This window comes from Sebastes umbrosus, chromosome 17 (genome assembly GCF_015220745.1).
Source record: "Sebastes umbrosus isolate fSebUmb1 chromosome 17, fSebUmb1.pri, whole genome shotgun sequence".
Classification (NCBI taxonomy): domain Eukaryota; kingdom Metazoa; phylum Chordata; class Actinopteri; order Perciformes; family Sebastidae; genus Sebastes; species Sebastes umbrosus.
In genome coordinates, this window is record NC_051285.1 from 6573782 (window position 1) to 6593523 (window position 19742).

A 19742-nucleotide genomic window follows, 5' to 3' on the forward strand; every position below is an offset into this window, starting at 1 on the left:
CATTGATATAATGAAAACAAGGCTTATTCTGCTCTTTCTGGGGCTGTTGGCAAGTTCTCAAACTGGACTTTAGAAAGTTTAAGTTTTTAATCTTCTCCTCCCTACACAAACAAAAAGCAAACTAAAAGCGATCGAGGGAAGACTTTGGGCTTCGTGGACAGAAAAGCCCTGCAAATGTAATCCTTTGATATGTAGTCGGTCCGAAGGGTTTGCTGAGGGATAACATTGCAATTCAGAAAATGTGGCTGGTCCTTGGCCCTCAGGGGCCAAGCCTTTGTGGTCACAGGACCGGGATTACACTTTAACCCCCACCATCGCCAGCAACCAGCTCCCCCAACACCCCTGGCTAAGGCCTGGGGTCAGGTGAAAGGCCAGGAATCTTAAACAGGGTAGAAAAGGAGGGAGAAAAAAGAGAAAGTCCGTCTTTTTAAACATCCCAAAATGCAGCTCTTTGGATTCCACCACTGAAGACCAGAGTCTGTGTGCTTTGTTCCTCACCAATAAGTACATGCAGGGTCTCTTTATATGCATCTACATCTACGTCTCCATTCAAGTACATGTAAAGAAGTGGGTTTTGTTTGAACTTTAAGAACTCACTTTGAATCAACATCGACCAGCTGCAGCAGAAATAGAGTGAAATGCAACCTTTCATCTGAGGTGCAACCATCAATCAAAATTAGAGCTGTCCATCGATTAAAATATTTATATTATTTATTTGTCCATGATTAATAGAGATTAACCGCAAATTAATCGGACACTTTTTATCTGCTCAAAATGTACCTTAAAGGGAGATTTGTTAAGAATTTAATACTCTTATCAACATGTTAGTGGACAATTATGCTGCTTTACTTTTGCTTGTAAATATGTAAAAACTAATTACACACATCTGAAGTTTGAAAGACCAATGTGTAGGCTCTGGCAGTATTTTTCGGTGAGGTTGCAAATTTAAAATTCTACTGTGTGACAAATGTGTAGGATTGCTATGATGGCCGACGCAAAAACAAGAACGTGAATGTGCGTAGAGTGTGTGTGAAGTGAGTGGTGAAGCAAGAGAGAGAGAGAGCAGCGGCGATGGCTGCAAGTAACGTTATCGTTTCTGGCACAAGCAGTAAAAGTTGACAGAGTTTGGTTTGTCCGTTCCGTGCTACTGTAGAAACATGGCGGCCGTCTAAGCTAATGAAAACACAACGATTCTTAATTTCAGGTGATTATACACTAAAGAAAACGTACTTATTAATATTATATTTCATTTCTGCCAATAGATCCCCTTAGTTGTTACACACTGGTCCTTTAAGTGAACAGAAGGGACTCCACTGTGTCTGTCTCTGTTGACGCCTATTGTCAACCCAGCATTCGCTGATGACTCGTGTGTCTCTATTAGATTTCTATCTGTTGTCGTGGACAGAAAGTTGCAGGTTGGTTGCATGGATGCTTCTGGAGTTTATTTGGAGGACAAATCACTGTCTATTCTTCTTGAACAAGAAAATACTTCCTTTGGAGTGTTTGCTCTTTTTCAAGTATTTTCTACTACAAACTAAATCTTCTTGGCGTCAATGTAACTCTTTACTTTACTTACTTTTTACTGCAGAATCCTTCCATGGAGGAAGAAGTGCTTAAAACAGGTGGCAGCTTGAGACTGTTAGTCACTCTGAGTGTTTAATGTTAAACCTGTTTTTATTCGATTAGCGATGGAAGAATGTAATGCTCGCATCATTTCTGTCAACAACACATGATCAGTGTTTCCAGATTTCGTGCTCATTTAATGAAATTTGATGAGGGTGTGTTGTCTCCGCAGACAGATCGGCCCATTGTGGGCCACGCGGCGCTGCTCAGTCACATGTACGGAGTTAAGAGATGCTGGCTGTGTTTCTGCAGCGTGTCCTGCCCACCCAAGTGTGCGAGCAGAGGTTGTGTTTGTGTCTGGTGTGTGTTGGCGACGGTCGAGTGTGTGTCAGTCGGCTTGTTTGCAAGGCCAGATGTACCGAGGAAGCGACGGGGTCAAGGTGGGAGAACCCCCCTCTCAAAAAAAAGTGTGGATTTATAGCAGCGAGTCTGGGTTACAGAGCGACTGGTCTCTCCCTCCCACGCTATAATTTCCTGGGCTCTGTCCACGGAGAAATATGGCCTTGAGACAGAAAGGTAGAGGAAGAGCTAAAGATAGAGATGATGGAGCAGACACAAAGGAGATACTGTGGGAAGATGTCAACAACAAGTTACACATTGTTTTCCATTAAGCACAAATCTCTCAATGCCTTTCATTAAGATCCTTAATGATTCTTAATGATTGTGAAGGAACGAGTAAAAGGCTCATCACCGACTCTTTCTGCTTCAAGAGGTGAAAAGATGAGTTGCCAAATCCTCGTATGGCTTATTCACACATCACAAACCAGTCCCACATACACCGTCCTGCTGCTGTAAACACTCAAAATGTATCAGCTGAAAATAATGTTGAGTAACTTTTGTTGAAAAAATCACCTTGCCATTTTTAAAAGTCAAACTACTGTGTATATTTGAGGGCTGTTTTTCAAGTTGTACGTGCTTAGTAGGAACAAAGGCTGGAGGGGAAGTTGTCAAGTATTAAGAGATGATTAAGTGACTAACACATTGTTGATTTAGGTCTTTGCACGCAACGTATTCTCATAGAGCGGTTCGTTTGATATCTTACAAAAACATTATTCCTCCTTTTTCATTAGTTTTCCTACGAATGTCTAACAACACGTGTCAATTTCCGAGCGTTACATACATACAGAATATCTCAGGAACGTTACAGTGTAGAGACTTACTTTAACTTGCAGCTGCTTCATCACCACCGTAGCTTTCTATTGAGGTGTCGGGAGCGACAGTAAATCTTATTCCTTATTGTTCTCTGTTTGGTTTGAATACATTTCTGTGAGATTCAATTCACGTTTCATTCTTCTCGTCTTTACGGTCGTACAAGTATTTATACATTCATGTCACATCACTGCAGCTTACATATTCATATTCAGGCCCAGTTTGTCCTGAAAAAAACGATGCAAATGTCATGATTGTGCGTTACAGTTTTGATATTCTACATTCATTATTACAAAAGGAGACCAAAAATGGCTTAGACCTCAGAGGGGTTAATATTAACCAGCAATTTAGTCTATTATTTAACCCCTAAAATCCTATTTTAATAAAACTCTGCCAGTGAAATGAGTTTAAACTGGGGTTTTTTAAAAGAATTTTCCATTATAAAGTCATTTCTTTGGCAGTCATGCGCCTCTTACTGTCTTGTTTCAAGATATTAATTCCCAGATAAATCTTAAAATAAGACTAAATGCACTGAGACCAATAGGGGTTATTATCTAACACCATCAGCAGGATAAAACAGTCCTCCAGGCTGATATTAGAGAGAAGGCTCTTGTTAACACGGCTTGTTGTGATGCATCTGAATTTAACAAGACTTTCCTCCTCAGTCTGTGCCCACATTAGAACAGCATGTTAGTGAAACAGCGTTTACCCTCGCTGACCCCAGAGCCTGGCTAACAAACACCTGACCCTCTAAACTACTTTCTAATCTCCATTCTCAGCCATTAACTGTCTCAGCGGTGGACACCGAGGCCGTTAAGTCTTACCATACACCATATAAGAGGCTTTTTTTTTTCTTTCTGGAGGCAAACTCCTGTGAACTGGAAGGTCATATGAGGACTTCTCCCCGTCCCTGTTGCTCTGGCTCTCCAGTGGGAACCAGTGAGAGTGTGTGGAGACAGAGGAGCGCCCCCTGCTGGTTAGAGGCAGCGCTGAGCCCTGCACACACACACCAGAGCAGCTGTCTCGCACATGCTACCCAGCACAAGCACTTTACTGCTTTATTCCCACTCATCTGTATCGCCTGTTCTTTATTCAGAGGTGACTTTATGGGGTCGTTTTGTTGCGATCGGTGCTATCATCGCCATTATATGATTATCTTCCACTAATCTCTCCAATGTAATAGTCCTGCAGGACCAATTTCTGGTGCAGGATCGTTTCTTATCTGCATTTTTAGGCAATCTGGGGCAGCAGGCTTCTCACTTCTCCCCCGAGATGGAGGCTTAAGATGATGGTCTTTTAGTAATGATTTCATTTCTGCCTTCAGTGAATCCCAATTTGATCATAGAGAGTGAGAATATTCAGCTTAACCCAGCGGAATTTGGCAGCATTTTTTTGGATTTGAAATTGTAGACATATGAGGAGTGATACATCTGTATTTTTGCACCATTTCTTTGTCTTTGAGTTTATATTTTCAGAGATTATTTTAGGATTAGTTTTAATTCCTCCCGGGTGCGGGCTCTTTGTGTGAGCTATTTTAGAAACCACAGGTGGGCACACGTACAGGTGGTTGTTAACAGTCCTGGCACTGAACGCACTTGTTTTCTCTCCTCTCTCTCCCTTTCTGTCTGAGGAGCGTTTGAGCCTCGCCGAGTTTCTCAGCTGCCTTTGATTTTCTCGTACAAATGTGGAAAACATGAACCTCCTCTGCTCTCATCTGCCTGAGCGTGCATGCAGCGAAATGACTGAATCTACAAGCTGCCCAGTGATATTGTGATAAGTGGGGTTCCCTGGTGGAAAAGATGAAGATAGGAATCGAATCAAAGCCACGATTTTGATGTGTGTGCTACCAGTTTCTTTTCTTTTTTTCCTTTGTCATACAGAAATGAAATATTGGCTTAGTGTGAGGAGTGGATGAGCATGTATTAATGTGTGCATGTCCAGTTTGTTCTCCTCTGATTGGAGTCGTCAGTTCAAACTGGATGAATTGTACAGGGAGCTCAGGGAGTAACTTCCTGGTTTATGGAGACATAATGTAATGGTAGCATACAGTATGTACTAAGAGATTAGTGTTTCTGGAACAGTCCTCTTTTGTCACGTAATTCACTTTAATATGAATAAAGTTTAGATCATAATGCAATATTCTCATACACCATTAAAAGGGAATTGACCAGTATTTATTATTAAATTAATAAAATGGGGAAACTGGGCCATTGCAGCAATAAAGATATGTTAATAATAATAATAATAATAATAATAATAATAATAATAATAATGCACTGTTTTGGGTGTTTATGTTAATCAGGTGCTGCCATGTAATTCACTGAAATGTGAATAAAATACATCTTATAATCAAGGTTCTAATAGTTTTGAATTTTCAAGTAGTTTTTTATATTATTTTAGTTTTCTTTTCATTTTAGTTTATTTTTAATTAGTTTTCAGAGTGTGTTTTCTAGTTTTAGTTTAATTTCAGAGAGGTTTTGTTTTAGTTTTAATATATTTAATTCTAGTTTGTTTTTGTTAGGGACAGCTATAATGTCTCAGAAGTATGTACATATAGAATATTTGGTTGGAGAACTGTGTAGGAATAGCCATAATGTTTAATGTTTAATCTTCGCGCTACTTTAGTTTGCGATGTGAAGCGATTGCATCGTAGCGCCGTCTACTGGAAGGTCAAGTCTGTTCAGTTTCTGTGGTTCAACGTCACAATAGCTAAAAAACTAAAATTAGAATTTTTTTTAACCAGGCAATATTGTTCAGTTTAGTTTTAGTTTTTCTTCAAGGATATCATTTATTAACAATATTTTTCACTGCTTATTTTTGTTTTAGTTTCAGTTTTAGTTTACGATAATAACCCTGCTTATGTTACAACATTTCCCTAAACCATTAAAAGGAAAACTTTATTTATGCCCTAATATTTATGATATAATGAGAATGTTTTAAACAGGAAAAAAAGAATAATCTGATAATGTATGTATAGCTGGATATACTGGGTCATTATAGCAGTAAGGGATAAAGTCAAGTAAAGTAAAGTTTCTTTATTCATCATATGCACAACAATACAAACGAAGCCGTCGTTGGAAATGAAAATCTTGGGTTTCATGTTCCCTTCAATAATTCTCATTAAAAATGTATATATATTTAAAAAAAAAAATGAAAACCACACAAGTAAAAGCAAGGATGTGCAGTAGGAGAGAACAAAAACACACAAAAAAAGCTGATTTAAAAAAATATATCAACACTATTTTGGATCCTGTCCGCATTTTTAAAATCAATCTGTGTTACAAATCCCAATTCAAACCTCTATAGTGAGAGAGTTATCCATGAATACATGCAGTTAAAGTTTTTGATAGGCTTTTTATTGAACTTGAATCCAATATTTGACACATAACAAGCAAGGAACTTTCTAAGATGAGCAACAGTTATAAATACATAAAAATTTGGTGCGTGAAGATGAATCATTTTAAGATTCTCCAGAATGTTTTGATTTAAAAAAATAGAGTTGAAATAAAAGATTTGATTTGTGAGATAAAAAAATAATCCAGGTATTTTAATAACTTGTCTAGAAGTGATGTGATCATGTTGTAGTGGGAGTTCTGCAGACAACAGAATCATGTTTTCCATCCTGCTCCTGTAGTTTCTCATGCACATGTTCCAGTGTTGATACTAGTTGCATGTATTTATGCTGCATAACCCCGGTCGGCTGCAAAATTCCTTATTTATATTCTGTTTTAATATTTATGTTCCATCTTTTTTCCTGCTACTTGTTGCTGCGGTGAGCCACTTCCCCCCTGCAGGGATCATTAAAGTTTTCCCTTATTACTGTATATCATAGCACAACAGCTGCACACTGCTGCATGTAATGTAGCAACACCAAAGGACACGAATGAATGAAACAAGGCCAAGACTTCATCACAATAGTAATGGACAGAGAGAGAGAGAGAGAAAGAGAGAGAGAGCAGCCCTGTGCACTCCCCTTGCATCCCCCCCAACCTCCAAATCAATTTCCTTTAAATGGAATTAAGTGAGATTGAGGCACACCACTGTATTAGTTCTTCAAAAAGCAACCCTCCCAGCAACACACACTCACTTTCCCTCCTCCTCCTCCTCCTCCTCCTCCTCTCCGACGGTTGCCGTTTTCCCCTCGATGGAGTTTGATCGACACACAGCTGATCTATAAATAAAGGCTTTCCTTCCAACCCACAAAGTCATGTCGGCCGCTCGCAGTTTGGCTCCAAGGTCACAGCTGCCTGAACTCCCCTTTATTGCATTCATTCACCACTTGTTTGGGAAACGGCTTTAAAAAGCACTTTAAGCAAATGTAAATGTGCAGTTCGATGGAAATGGACACATAAAATGAACAAATGAATGCATATTTTAAATTGCTTAGATGTAGTCTCCTGTGGGATGCAGTAAACCCACCTGAGCGCCTTTTTAGCACCTATAATCACCAGTTTAACTTCACACACATGCATCACAGTAAGTGAATGTTATCCGCCAGATGTTTCACACAAATGGGGCCTTAAAAATGATATGAATCATTAGGTTTTTGTTTTGTTTTAGACTTTTGTGTTTAAAACACGCCGCGGTGTAGTTTGTAATTACTGAGTCTATTTATTAAATCTAATTAAATTGAGTCTGTTTTTTTTTTTTCTCACTTCATTTGAATCACCAGCCCAAATTACCGAAATGTCCACTTTTCAATTTTCCACTACGCCCAAAATGGCTTTCTGGAAATAAACCAGCTGATGAAACACTGCAGCCATTTCAACATACTGCCTTTATAGTAAATATAATGTTGCTGCTGCAGCTGATCTTCAGGCAGATGACTCTAGTGATGTTTGAGTTTAGTTTTACACTTTAATTGGCGTGTGGGCAGGTAATTTCAAACTATATATATGCAATATCTGAATATGAAACAAACATATGAACTGTAACCACTGTAAGGTTTCGTGCATGGAGTTAACCTTTACCCACGAGGATCGTTGCACAAAAATCGATATGAGCTTATATTCAGAAATCTAAAATAAAGTAATTTTGAGAAAGAAATCAGACAATAACAATTCTGATATAAGCTTTTCTTGACCAACTTTCTCTAAAAACGTAATCATTTTTCCCCGCAAAACTCTGATATTAATCACAATTTAGTATGACGCCGGTAGTCCTCGTCTGTACACCTTTAACCTATAACCCATCATTTTTTGTTGAGGCAAAAACATGCATTCATTTTCATTTTCATGCACTAGTCTATTTAGATATTTTGGGCTATTTTGCTTCCATAACACGTCGTCTTTCAGACTAGTGGAAAGAAAACATCCAAAATACACATTTAAGTGTTTATTTTACTACTTTGTCTATTTGCGTCTGTAGATTTCTCCTAAATTCACCAAAAGTTAGTATTAGATAACGCCTCATTTGCATATTTAAACATTACATTTAAAAAAAACGTGTCTTATTCAACTGGGGAAGTTTCATGGTGATATTTATTAGCTATGTTTTACCCTATTCCCCTGGAGTGTCTTCAAAATGTATGAAATATTATAGTCCATATCTTTGAAGGCCGTTTTCTCAAAGTGAGGTTTTTCTCAGACTCTGAGCCAGAAATCTCACTTACATCCACCAAACCTTCCAGTTTTATTCCCATCTATATTCTGAAGGTTTTTACAGAGGGGTTTGTTCATATAACATTCATAGCCTCATTTATAGAACATTATATTCCTTAAAAAAAATTGATTTCTTATGGCTGTTGACTGTATTCACTGATTTATGAAGTGATAAAAAGACATTTATTCTGTAAAAACCTTTGACTCTAATATGTCAACAAAATGGACAAGAATTTTGAGCCTGGTTTCATCCCATGATCTGATTTCTAATCTGGAAATGTATGAAAATTAGCACATATTTCATAAGATAATGCGTCATTTGCATATTTAAACATAGAATTTCAGAAAACTTAGAGGTAAAGGTCTTACTGGGGACGATTCTAGTGATATCTATTAGTTAACATTTCTACCCTATTCCCCCTTGGGTGCCTCCCCTTAAGTCTTAATGGACTCTACTCTACTCTAAAAATATCTGGAGTTGTTCAGGTTCCTCTCGAGTACCGCTCGCTGATGCTTGTATTACTATTTAATCCCGCTGCTTACTGCTTACTAATTTAGCTACTTATTGCACCGTCTCAAACTCTGTCTGAGGGTTCACATCGCTCATCTTGAGTGCAATCTGTTGTTCACTTTCACTGTTGCATTAAGGCCGTGAATAGCAGCTCTTAATGCTCTGCTGTGGTGTTTGAGCCTATGTCCTTTAGCTTTTTGTACTGATAATTGTTTGATACGCGGTGATACAGTTCACAATAGGAGTGTTTTTATCGGAGGCCGTTGCTCTCTACGCAGCATCTCATCGAGATGTAATTATTTCTCTCGTAGTGTGTTCAACTCCTGATCGTGTCAGAGAATGGACTGTGCAGCGCTGCGATGTAAAGGCCCACGCCGCTTCCTCGTGGCGTGTCGGCGACTCTTTTGCAGCACGAGTAGGACGCAGCCTTCATTTGCTTTCCGCAGCATTTCTTCGGTAGCAAACACCTCCTGTTAAATGCAAACCTCCCCAACAAAAGAGGCTTGTAGTGCACTGTGACTTTCCTGTCAGACCTCCACCCCTGTACTCATCCTCCGCTACCAGCCAACAAAAGCCCTACGGTAACTACATTAAGCCGGCCCGAGAAGCATTGTACCTAACACCTTTATCATTCAGGAGCGATTTGGCCATGCTTTTCCCCGAGCATTCACGTATGATTTGCTCTTCTTTTTAAACTTACACCAGATAGCCTCCGTCTCCCAAACCCCCAACACCCCTCATCCTCGGTTCTTTTTTTCCTCCCACCCCTCCCCTCCTCCCTTCCCTTCTTCCCAAGCCGTCTGAGAAAACAAAACAAACACCCTATCCTGTCCGGCGTGTCTGTGTTAGACGGTGCTGAGTGTGTGTTGTGGTTAGGACAGTAGAGCGAGGTGCTAAAAGCCTTTTGTCCAGCAGGAAAGACGATGTCAGCAGCCACAGTGAGGGGGAGCTGGGGTCATTTGGCTTCAGCCTTTTTGTGTGTGTGTGTGTGTGTGTGTGTGTGTGTGTGTGTGGACGGGCCGAAGGACCTAAGAGCCTGTGACTAATGTGGGTTTGCAACCCCGTCCCCCCACCTCCAAGCCCCCTTTTCCTTTTACATTGTCTGCCCCCACTGTCCAGATGGCCAGTGAGAACAATAAATCCTGGGAAGGCGAGGAGAGATTTGAAATTCCATTGCAGGACAGGGGGTAAAGGTGGGGGGTGACGGGAGGTTGACAGGGTTTGGGTGGAGCTGGGTAAGTCACTCCCAGTCTGTCTGGCCCACAAACCCTTATTTTATTTGAAGTAGAAAGTGTCCTGTGAATGCTAAACTTTTATTTAAGATTATGTAGCTGTAATTGAGATGAAGCTGCACGTTTAGAGTAATAAATGAACAAACTAGCCAAAATCCCCAAATCTCAAACTCTGGATCAAAAGGCTATGAAAAATAGTAGTAGACAGGGCTGTTACAAGCCTTTCTCAGGCCCTAAACAGAGTTTGGGTTGTCCCCCACATCCACCACCACACACTTTGCTGTTAAGGCTAAATTTAAAACAGCATAAAAACTCATAACATCACTTAAAGGAAAGGAAGTGTTTGGGATCTGGTGGCTAGCGGTGAGGTTGCAGATTACAACTTCATTCAGTTCATAGAGTGTATGTGGGAAGTGAGTGGTGAAGCGAGAGAGAGAGAGAGTGGCGGTGACGGGAGTGAGTAACGTTATCGACTCCGGCCCGAGCAGGAAAACTAAACAGAGTTTGGTTTGTCCGTTCTGGGCTACTGTAGAAGCATGGTGGACTCTGTGAAGAGAGCTCCCTACGTAGATATAGACGGATCATTCTAAGCTAACGAAAACACGATTCTTATTTTCTGGTGATTATACACTAAAAAAAACATACTTATTAATATTATAATCCATTTCTGCCAAGAAATCCTCCTTTAAATAAATACCTATATTATAATAAATAACCAGAGGAAGCCCTCCGTTTCCTTTTTAATGGCAAAAGAACTTGAATAGAATCATAACAATTGTGGAAATATGTGTTATAAAATAATGACCTGAAAACATATAAAGGCAGCTTTATTTTATTTGTATAGCACATTTCAACAACAGGGCAATTCAAAGTGCTTTACAGAAACATTCAAGAACATTGCGACAAAATGCAAAAGAACATTAAGAAATAATTAAAACAGTTATAAAAACATAAAAACATTAAAACATTAAAGATTAGAAAATAAAAACAAGCTAAAAATAAAAGCTAGGATAGAAGCTAAAATTGCATAAAACTCAAAAGAGTAAAAGTTATAGTGCAGTGTCAGAATAAAAGGCACCCACAAACAGGAAAGTTTTAAGCTTTGTTTTAAAAGAAGTGAGAGTTGGAGCGGTCCTGCAGGTTTCTGGGAGCTTGTTCCAGATATTTGGTGCATAAAAACTGAATGCTGCTTCTGCATGTTTAGTTCTGACTCTGGGGACACTAAGCAGACCTGATCCAGATGACCTGAGAGGTCTGGATGGTTCATAACACAGCAGAAGATCAGAAATGTATTTTGGCCCTAAACCATTTAGTGCTTTGTAAACCAGCAGCAGTATTTTGAAATCAATTCTCTGAGAGACAGGCAGCCAGTGTAGAGACTTCAGAACTGGACTGATGTGATCCACTTTCTTGGTCTTAGTGAGGACTCTAGCAGCAACGTTCTGAATCAGCTGCAGCTGTCTGATCGATTTTTTAGGAAGACCGGTAAAGACGCCGTTACAGTAGTCAAGTCGGCTGAAGATAAATGCATGTACTAGTTTTTCCAAATCCTGCTGAGACATCAGTCCTCTAATTCTTCTTATATTCTTCAGGTGATAGAAGGCTGTCTTTGTAATTGTCTTAATATGGCTGTTAAAGCTCAGGTCTGAGTCCATGACTACACCAAGGTTTCTGGCTTGGTCTGAGCTTTTTAACATCACAGATTGTAGGTGAGCACTAACCTTTAATCTTTCTTTTTTGGCTCCAAAAACTACAACCTCAGTTTTGTCTTTGTTCAGCTGAAGAAAATTCTGGCACATCCAATTATTGACTTGTTCAATGCACTCACTCAGTGCTTGTATTGGACTGTAGTCTCCTGGTGATAGAGTTATGTAAATTTGTGTGTCGTCTGCATAGTTATGGTAATTTATTTTGTTGTTCTCAAAAATCTGACCCAGTGGGAGCATGTAGATGTTAAACAAAAGAGGCCCCAAGATGGAGCCTTGGGGAACTCCGCATGTGATTTTGTTCAGCTCAGATTTACAATTACCTATAGACACAAAGAAGTCCCTGTCTTTTAGGTAGGATTTAAACCAGCTGAGTGCTATGCCAGAAATACCCACCCAGTTTTCCAGTCGGTCTAGTAATATATTATGGTCAACCGTGTCGAATGCAGCACTGAGATCCAGTAAAACTAAAACCGTAGTTCTACCACTGTCTGTGTTCAATCGGATGTCATTGAAGACCTTAACAAGAGCAGTCTCAGTGCTGTGGTTTCGTCGAAAACCTGACTGGAAGACATCAAAAGAGTTGTTTAGTGCCAGAAAGCTATTTAATTTTTGAAAAACTGTTTTTTCAATTATTTTAGACAAGAATGGAAGATTTGATATCGGTCTGTAATTATTTACTATTGATGAGTCCAGATTGTTCTTTTTGAGGAGTGGTTTGATGACAGCAGTTTTCAGGGCCTGTGGGAACACTCCTGAAACAAGAGATGCATTAACAATCTGTAAAAGCTCTGAGACCATACAATCTGATACTTTTTTGAAAAGGCCTGTTGGCAGAATGTCAAGGCAGCATGAGGAGGATTTTAGATGTTGTATGATTTCCTCCAGGTATGTCTGATTTATTGGATAAAACTGTGTCATGGTATTTGCACCAGGTTTAAGTGGACGCAGGGGAAACAAACATCCCGTACCTGCTATGGAGGAAGTGACTGCTTGTCTGATTTTGTGAATATTTTCTGTAAAAAAGGAAGCAAATTCATTGCAGGCCCTGGAGGATAAAAGTTCAGAGGCTACTGACACAGGAGGGTTTGTTAGCCTGTCGACAGTAGCAAACAGGGCACGTGCATTGTTATTGTTTTTGGTGATGATGTCAGAGAAGAAGGACCGCCTTGCATTTTTCAGTTCTGAATTATAAATGCAAAGTCTCTCTTTATAGATGTCATAATGAACTTGTAGATTTGTTTTCCGCCACTGGCGTTCAGCTTTTCGACACTCTCTTTTTCCATTTCTTACCAACATGGTATTTCTCCATGGAGATTTTTTCTTACCAGAGACAATCTTCACCGTGGTGGGTGCAATGGTATCAATAACATTTGTCATTTTAGAATTGAAATTATCTACAAGCTCATTGACAGAGGTCCAGGGGAGGGTGGGTGTGGAAGAGAAAGCCTGAACAAATTGATCACTGGTATTTTCAGTGATATACCTTTTTGTGATTACCTCTGTCTTATCATTCCTGTGCACAGGAAGAGTACTCTCAAAGAATACACATGAATGATCAGACAGAGCAACATCCATCACTACAACCTTGGAAATGTTCAGGCCCTTTGATATGATTAAGTCCAAAGTGTGTCCCCTATTGTGTGTGGGCTTTGTCACATGCTGACTCATTCCATAGTTATCAAGAACCTGACACAGTTCTTTGGCCCCTCTGTCCTGTTGGTTGTCAACATGGATGTTAAAATCACCAACAATGACTACACAGTCAAAGTCAACACAAATTACAGACAGCAGTTCAGTAAAATCATCAAAAAAGTTTGCACAGTATTTAGGTGGCCTGTAGATATTGAGAAACAAAGCTCGAGAAGAGGAGTTCAGCTGAAGAGCGACATATTCAAAAGAAGCAAAATGTCCATAAGATATCTGTTTGCATTGGAGAGAATCATTAAACAATATGGCAACTCCACCTCCTTTCTTATGCATTCTAGCTTCGCTCATAAAACTAAAGTTGGGAGGAGTTGACTCGATAAGAACAGCTGCACTGTTATTTTGGTCTAACCAAGTTTCAGTTAAAAACATAAAATCAAGCTTGTGCTCAATAATAAAATCATTGATTAAAAAACTTTTTCCTGCCAAAGACCTGACGTTTAACAGGGCTAGCTTTAATGTGCTAGAAGCATTATTATTATTTTTTGGGACATGGTTTGGCTGGCAAGGAATCAATGCTAAATTTGATAAATTAGCACAATCAGTAAAAATCTTCCTGTTTCTTTGCAGATTCACCATTCTTTTTCTACTACTTATTAGAACTGAGATAGAAGAAGCTCTCATCACACAGGGCCCCAGCTTTTCCTGGAAACAGTCACGTGTATCATTAGCCTTGAAGCCTGGACCCAGCACATATCAATCTGTGCTTGCAACATTTTGTAAAGGAACATCCTTATCAGACTGCGGAGACAGAGGCTGATTCCATTGTGGAGGGGATGGAGGTGGTAGGTGTCGTGCTTGTGGAGATAGTGCCAAAGTTGTTCGAGGTCGACCTCGTGGGGGGATCATGGGAGAGAAAATGGGTGTAGGGCGGGGAGTAAGTTTAGTTCCAGCATTGACCAGCTCCTTCATGTGGTCAGTGAACTCCAAGAGGGGGGAGGAGGGAGAAAGGGTGATAAGCGAGGATGAGGACGCCTCCTCTTGTCTCTGCTGTATCCCAGGGCTGGCTTGTGGTGGGGGGTGAAATGATTCTCCTTGAGGTCCCCTGGCACATTGTGTTGTGTCTTCCTCCAGTGGTGATTCCTCTTGTCTCGCGTCCTTGGCAGAGGGAACAGATGAATGACGCAGTAAGTAGAATAGGTTGGAGTTGAACAATTTTACTCCTGACTTGTTTAGGCAGAGTCCATCTGCCTTGAAGAGATGTCTGCGGTCCCAAAAAAAGTTAAAATTGTCAATAAAATGCACTGAGTGGGATTTGCATGCTGTTGAAAGCCATGTGTTCAGTCCCAGCAACCTGCTGAATCTCTCGACTCCTCTTCTGATTGGCGGCAGGGGTCCACTGATAAACACCTGAGCATTCACAGAGCTGACCGTGTTTAGCAGACCAGTAAAGTCCCGTTTCAGCACTTCAGACTGTTGCTTCACAACATCATTCGACCCAATGTGCAATACCACATTTTTCACATTTGGGTGTGCAGTCACAATATCCAGGATTCTTTCTGCCAGATCAGAGACCATATCTTTGGGAAAACAGAGTACTTTGATGTCTTTACTCCACATGCTTTTCACATCTTTAACAGCAGCATCACCCACAATCAGAGTTTGAGTTTGAGGCCCAGTTGTTAGCTTTCCCTGTAGCCTTTTACCTTCAGAGTTGCTTTTGGTTCTTACCCTGCTGTGTGAAGAGTTGAGATTATCCAGGGCATCAGATCGAGATCCAGGGTCCTGCAACAGTGGAGCAAATCTGTTCTCCAGTTGCAAACTTCTTTGTTGGGGAGGTTTGTTACTCATCCTTCCTTTCACAGTTGTCCACGGTTGGACCTTACTTTGTACAGGGGTTGATGAGGCACTATGCTCGGATGCTAATGCAGGCCAGCCGGTCGCATCATATATCTGAGGGTGCTGGGTTCTGCCTGTAAGTTTTCCTCCCATTTCCCAGGGACATGATTTACGCTTTGGCTTTGCACCAAGAGCGTTCCAGGGAGGACTACTAGTCGATTTATTGCCCCCTTCTTGATTCTTGGTGGTCTTGTTGGTGCTAATTAGCTTTCTATTAGCCTGTTCCAGTTCACTGTTTTGAGTCAGTGGTAGAGTGGTTTCATTCCCACATAGTCCATTCACCTCCGCATTCACTTCGAGCCGGATAATCTTTGTTTCCAGCACTGCTATCTTCTGTAGAAGTTTGTAGTAGTCATCCGTGGAGAAGGGAGGCATCTTGCTGCTGATTAGCTTTAGCCAAGCACCTCGCTCCCGTTCACTATAGTACAGGCTTGTGCTGCTGATAGGCCACGCTCACAAAGTAAAACAGTTTTTAAAATAGTGGTAGCCTTCAGTTTCTTTCATAAATTAAACTCCCAGTGATTTGTAAGTATCCAGGACCCGTTTTCCAAAAATTTAGTAGCGAAAGATAAGCATAGCAATGATAAAAAGAAAGCAAAGCGAAGAGCAACTCAGCGAAGCGTCTGCACAGGAGGAAGAGCAGGAAGCACCAATAATAATATAATATAAATAATAATATAAAGACAAAGCTGGTACTTTATGAACACATTTCACTTCTTCTGTGAAATAGTTTCTCATTTATTTGACTTCTATGTAAGGAATAATGTACAGCGAGCTGGTCATTATCGCAAAATGAACCCTGAAGAAGTTCACTTTGCAACAGTGACCCACTTGCTGCACATTATTCTGCCCATTACATGGCTACTTACTAAAGACAGCAATGATTTGACACAGAATATTGATTTAAAAATGATTTTATTGCTTCCTCTAAAAAAATAGTCCTATCACTGGTATGGAAATCCAAACTGCGTCCATAGCAGCTGTTATAAAGAAATAACAGACCGTAGATGCCGTAACTGACCAATAAGAATCAAGTATTTAATAAAACTGAATAGAAACAAATATGACTTATCACGATTGTAAATGTGGCACAAAGTATCCATCAACCCAACAGGTGATTCTATATTTCCTGCTTCCACTTTAAACGTCATAGGAAATGATATTTTTTCTACCTATAAATGATTTAAAATAAGAACAACCTTTCCTATCATCATCTTTACCATATGCATTGCTCAAAGTAAAAGCTGTTTTCCTATCTGTATTTCATTTGGTGAGTGTGGGTTGATATCATCTTTAATATCTGGAAATAAACCAGCTACGCTTACTTCTTACTTTTTAAATGATATATGAGGCAGGGTGGAAATACAAGTTATTTTAGACAGAATACAAAACAACAACAAAATAGTGGACAAGATGTTGGGGGATTTCTTTTAAAAGGCTGTACGAGAGGAGACGGTGATCACAGAGGAAGGAAATGATGCAAGTGTTAAAACAGTCAGAGTTCTTCAATCAGCAGTTCAGCAACATGGAAAGTTGCCTTCTAGTAATTAACTTGTATGTGAAACACAACGTGAGGGGATATTTTTGGCTCTTTTTGAACGGGACTCTCCCTTTGTAATCTTGTCATATTCAACTCTAAAGAAAAGTTATATTAGACTGCAGATCTGAGTCATTTTCTCCTCTCAGTGGTTTGGTATCAAAGCTGAAATCTTTCTTTTGTGAATGTACACAGTTTACATTTGTATTATTGATGCACTCAGTGAATCAGTTTCTCAGAATAAGATCTGAGAGGATTTTTTTTTTTTCCATGTTCAAGATCATTAATCTCGGTGACGGGGATTTACGTCAGCCGGCAGATCCACTGATATATTTAGAGTGAAAATGTCTCCATTTCCTGTTAAAGAGAAAAATAGGACTGCACTCAAATGTGGTGCTTCATCTGTAAACACACAATTGAGCATTTTATGTGGAGAAAACTGGGGATACAAATGACCGAGCTGCGCAAATTTCTCCGTGGGATACTCGAACCTCCCACTGAATCATGTCATTTATTTTCATTGGTTTCCCTGCAGTAATGGACTTCGCTTGAACAACATCTTTGTATTTAACCTTGAGAATGAAGCATTTGAGTGCATATGTGCATTTATGTGGTCACAGACACACACTTTGTAATGATCATCTCACTTACTATTTTTTCTCTCTAAAAGCACATTTAGCTTTTTGTAATTTCAGAAAGGTCGCAATGAAAATTAAATTTCAATTCAGCAGCGACTTAGTAATGTTCTATTAGCCACGGTTATTAAATGTACAGGTATTAGTGCAGGTGACATGTTGTCATATAGAATAGACGCACTGCATCTCTTTGTATAGACATTAAAAAACATGCACTTGCAAATGCATACTTTCATATGCATATACTATATATACATATCATGCAACAATGTGTTAAATGCATGTTGTATGACTGATTTTGATTTGATTTATTCCTTTATTTTAGTGTTATGCAAGGACTTATGAGACACTTCTCCTTTTCAACATTCATAAACAATGACCAAACAGCCAAAAGCACAAACAAGGTATCCATAATATAACATAAGTACATGTGTGTGTACACACTTATCATGTCAAGGGGATAAACAAAACAAATATAACAAACATATTTGACATAGAAAGCTGAGCTGGGCTTTAGAAATATAATTGGCACTCCTGAATAGGGCTGCAACTAACAATTATTTTCATTGTCGATTAATCTGTTGATTATTTTCTCGATTAATCGATTAGTTGTTTGGTCTATAAAATGTCATAAAATTGTGAAAAATGTCTTTCAGTGTTTCTTTAAGCCCAAGATGACGTCCTCCAATGTCTTGTTTTGTCCACAACTCTATTTACTATCATAAAGAAGCCAGATAATAATCACATTGAAGAAGCTTTTTTCTTATCAAATCACTCAAATCGTTAGTCAATTATCAAAATAGTTGGCAATTAATTTAATAGTTAAATTGATTAATCGTTGCAGCTCTAGTCCTAAATACTTCAACAACCACTCCAGCTTCTGTCTTTTTGCTTTTGCATTTCATCAAATAAGAAAATCCTCAAATCATCCCATAATGTACAATAAAATGATGAAATTAATTTTCAACAAACTGTCAAAATTGCTGCAGCTCAGGCAGAGATACTCCGGCTTTTAGTCCCAATATGGGTCAACCTCCGAAATCCTTTGATCGTGAATTTCCCATAATGCAGCTCATTAGCATCAACGTATCCTCATCCTCACAACGGTTCGTATGACATCTTATAAAAAATGATTTTCCTACAAATTTCCAGCAACATGTGACGCCTGTGTCAATTTCCACTCCACACAGGGAACAACTTAGTTAGGTTTAGACAACAAAACTACTTGGTTACGTTCAGGAAAAGATTGTTGTTTGGGTTAAAATAACAGCGGAAGTGGCGTTACTTAAGTATGTAAGTTACGTGACAAATAAATCAACGTTGACTTTGGTTTCACACAGGGTACGAACACCTGTCTCCGGTGTTTTTTCACCCACCCATCCACTCCGACCTCCTTCCTATGCGCCGTTTGTCACTCTTTATACTTCCTAGTTGACAAATACGTAGATTACATACGCATTGATTTTGTGGAATAGCCTATATACAAATTACAGCTGTATAAGAACAGCCTGATAGCAGTGGTTTTTGGTATGATTATGTTCCCATGTTTATAGCCTGCATTATCACAACAACAACTTATATTTGTGCGAATGCAAGTCCACCTCACTGGCCCCTGCTGGCCCCTGCTGGCCCTTTACCAGTTCATCCCAGGCCGGGCCCCTCCTGTTGAAGCGGGGCCCCTCCCCGACTGGCTGAGGAAGAGCAAGCCAGTTGTCATGGCCAGGCTGGCTGAGAGTTAGGGAGGCCAGCTGTAGCACAGGAGCTGTTCCCTCTCATTTCCACTTCATTTATCTCCCCCCCCACCTCCCTCCCTCCCTCCATCCATCCATCTATCCCTTCTTCCTCTCTCTTCCTCCCTCTGCCAGTGGACCAGCACTCTCTCCATGCTGAGCTCCACTGTGCCCAGTCAGCTGTGGCAGAGCAAATGGCATCTCTTTGTTTCTTCCCTCAAAGACTCAGACTAAGTGCAGTCACATGTTTGTTTTTACCCGCTATATTTATACTCATTAAAGCCCTCAGATATTATGGACACTCAAAGCCACCCATTTATATTTGCTTGGCCTTACACTCAGGGGCTTGGTGGTTCTAAAAATGATAACTGAAGTCATGCAGGAAGTAAACAGAAGTAAAAGAAACCAAATCACTTCCAGATTTGACCCAGTGTAGAGCAGAGCCAGGTCCAGACAGAGAACTCCCTCTGTTT

The 19742-nt window shown here is 39.8% G+C and overlaps 1 protein-coding gene and 1 long non-coding RNA gene across 2 annotated transcripts in view; one reads left to right on the forward strand and one right to left on the reverse strand.

The window, feature by feature from the left end:
- zbtb16a (zinc finger and BTB domain containing 16a) overlaps positions 1-19742 on the forward strand; it is a 173389-nt gene that overhangs the window by 117390 nt on the left and 36257 nt on the right. The gene's annotated exons all lie outside the window — the stretch shown is intronic.
- LOC119475211 lies at positions 766-18835 on the reverse strand. The gene is made up of 3 exons (XR_005203735.1): positions 18825-18835; positions 17025-17031; positions 766-848 (listed from the first exon to the last, which is right to left on the reverse strand). It is a non-coding gene; the product is annotated as an uncharacterized LOC119475211 (long non-coding RNA).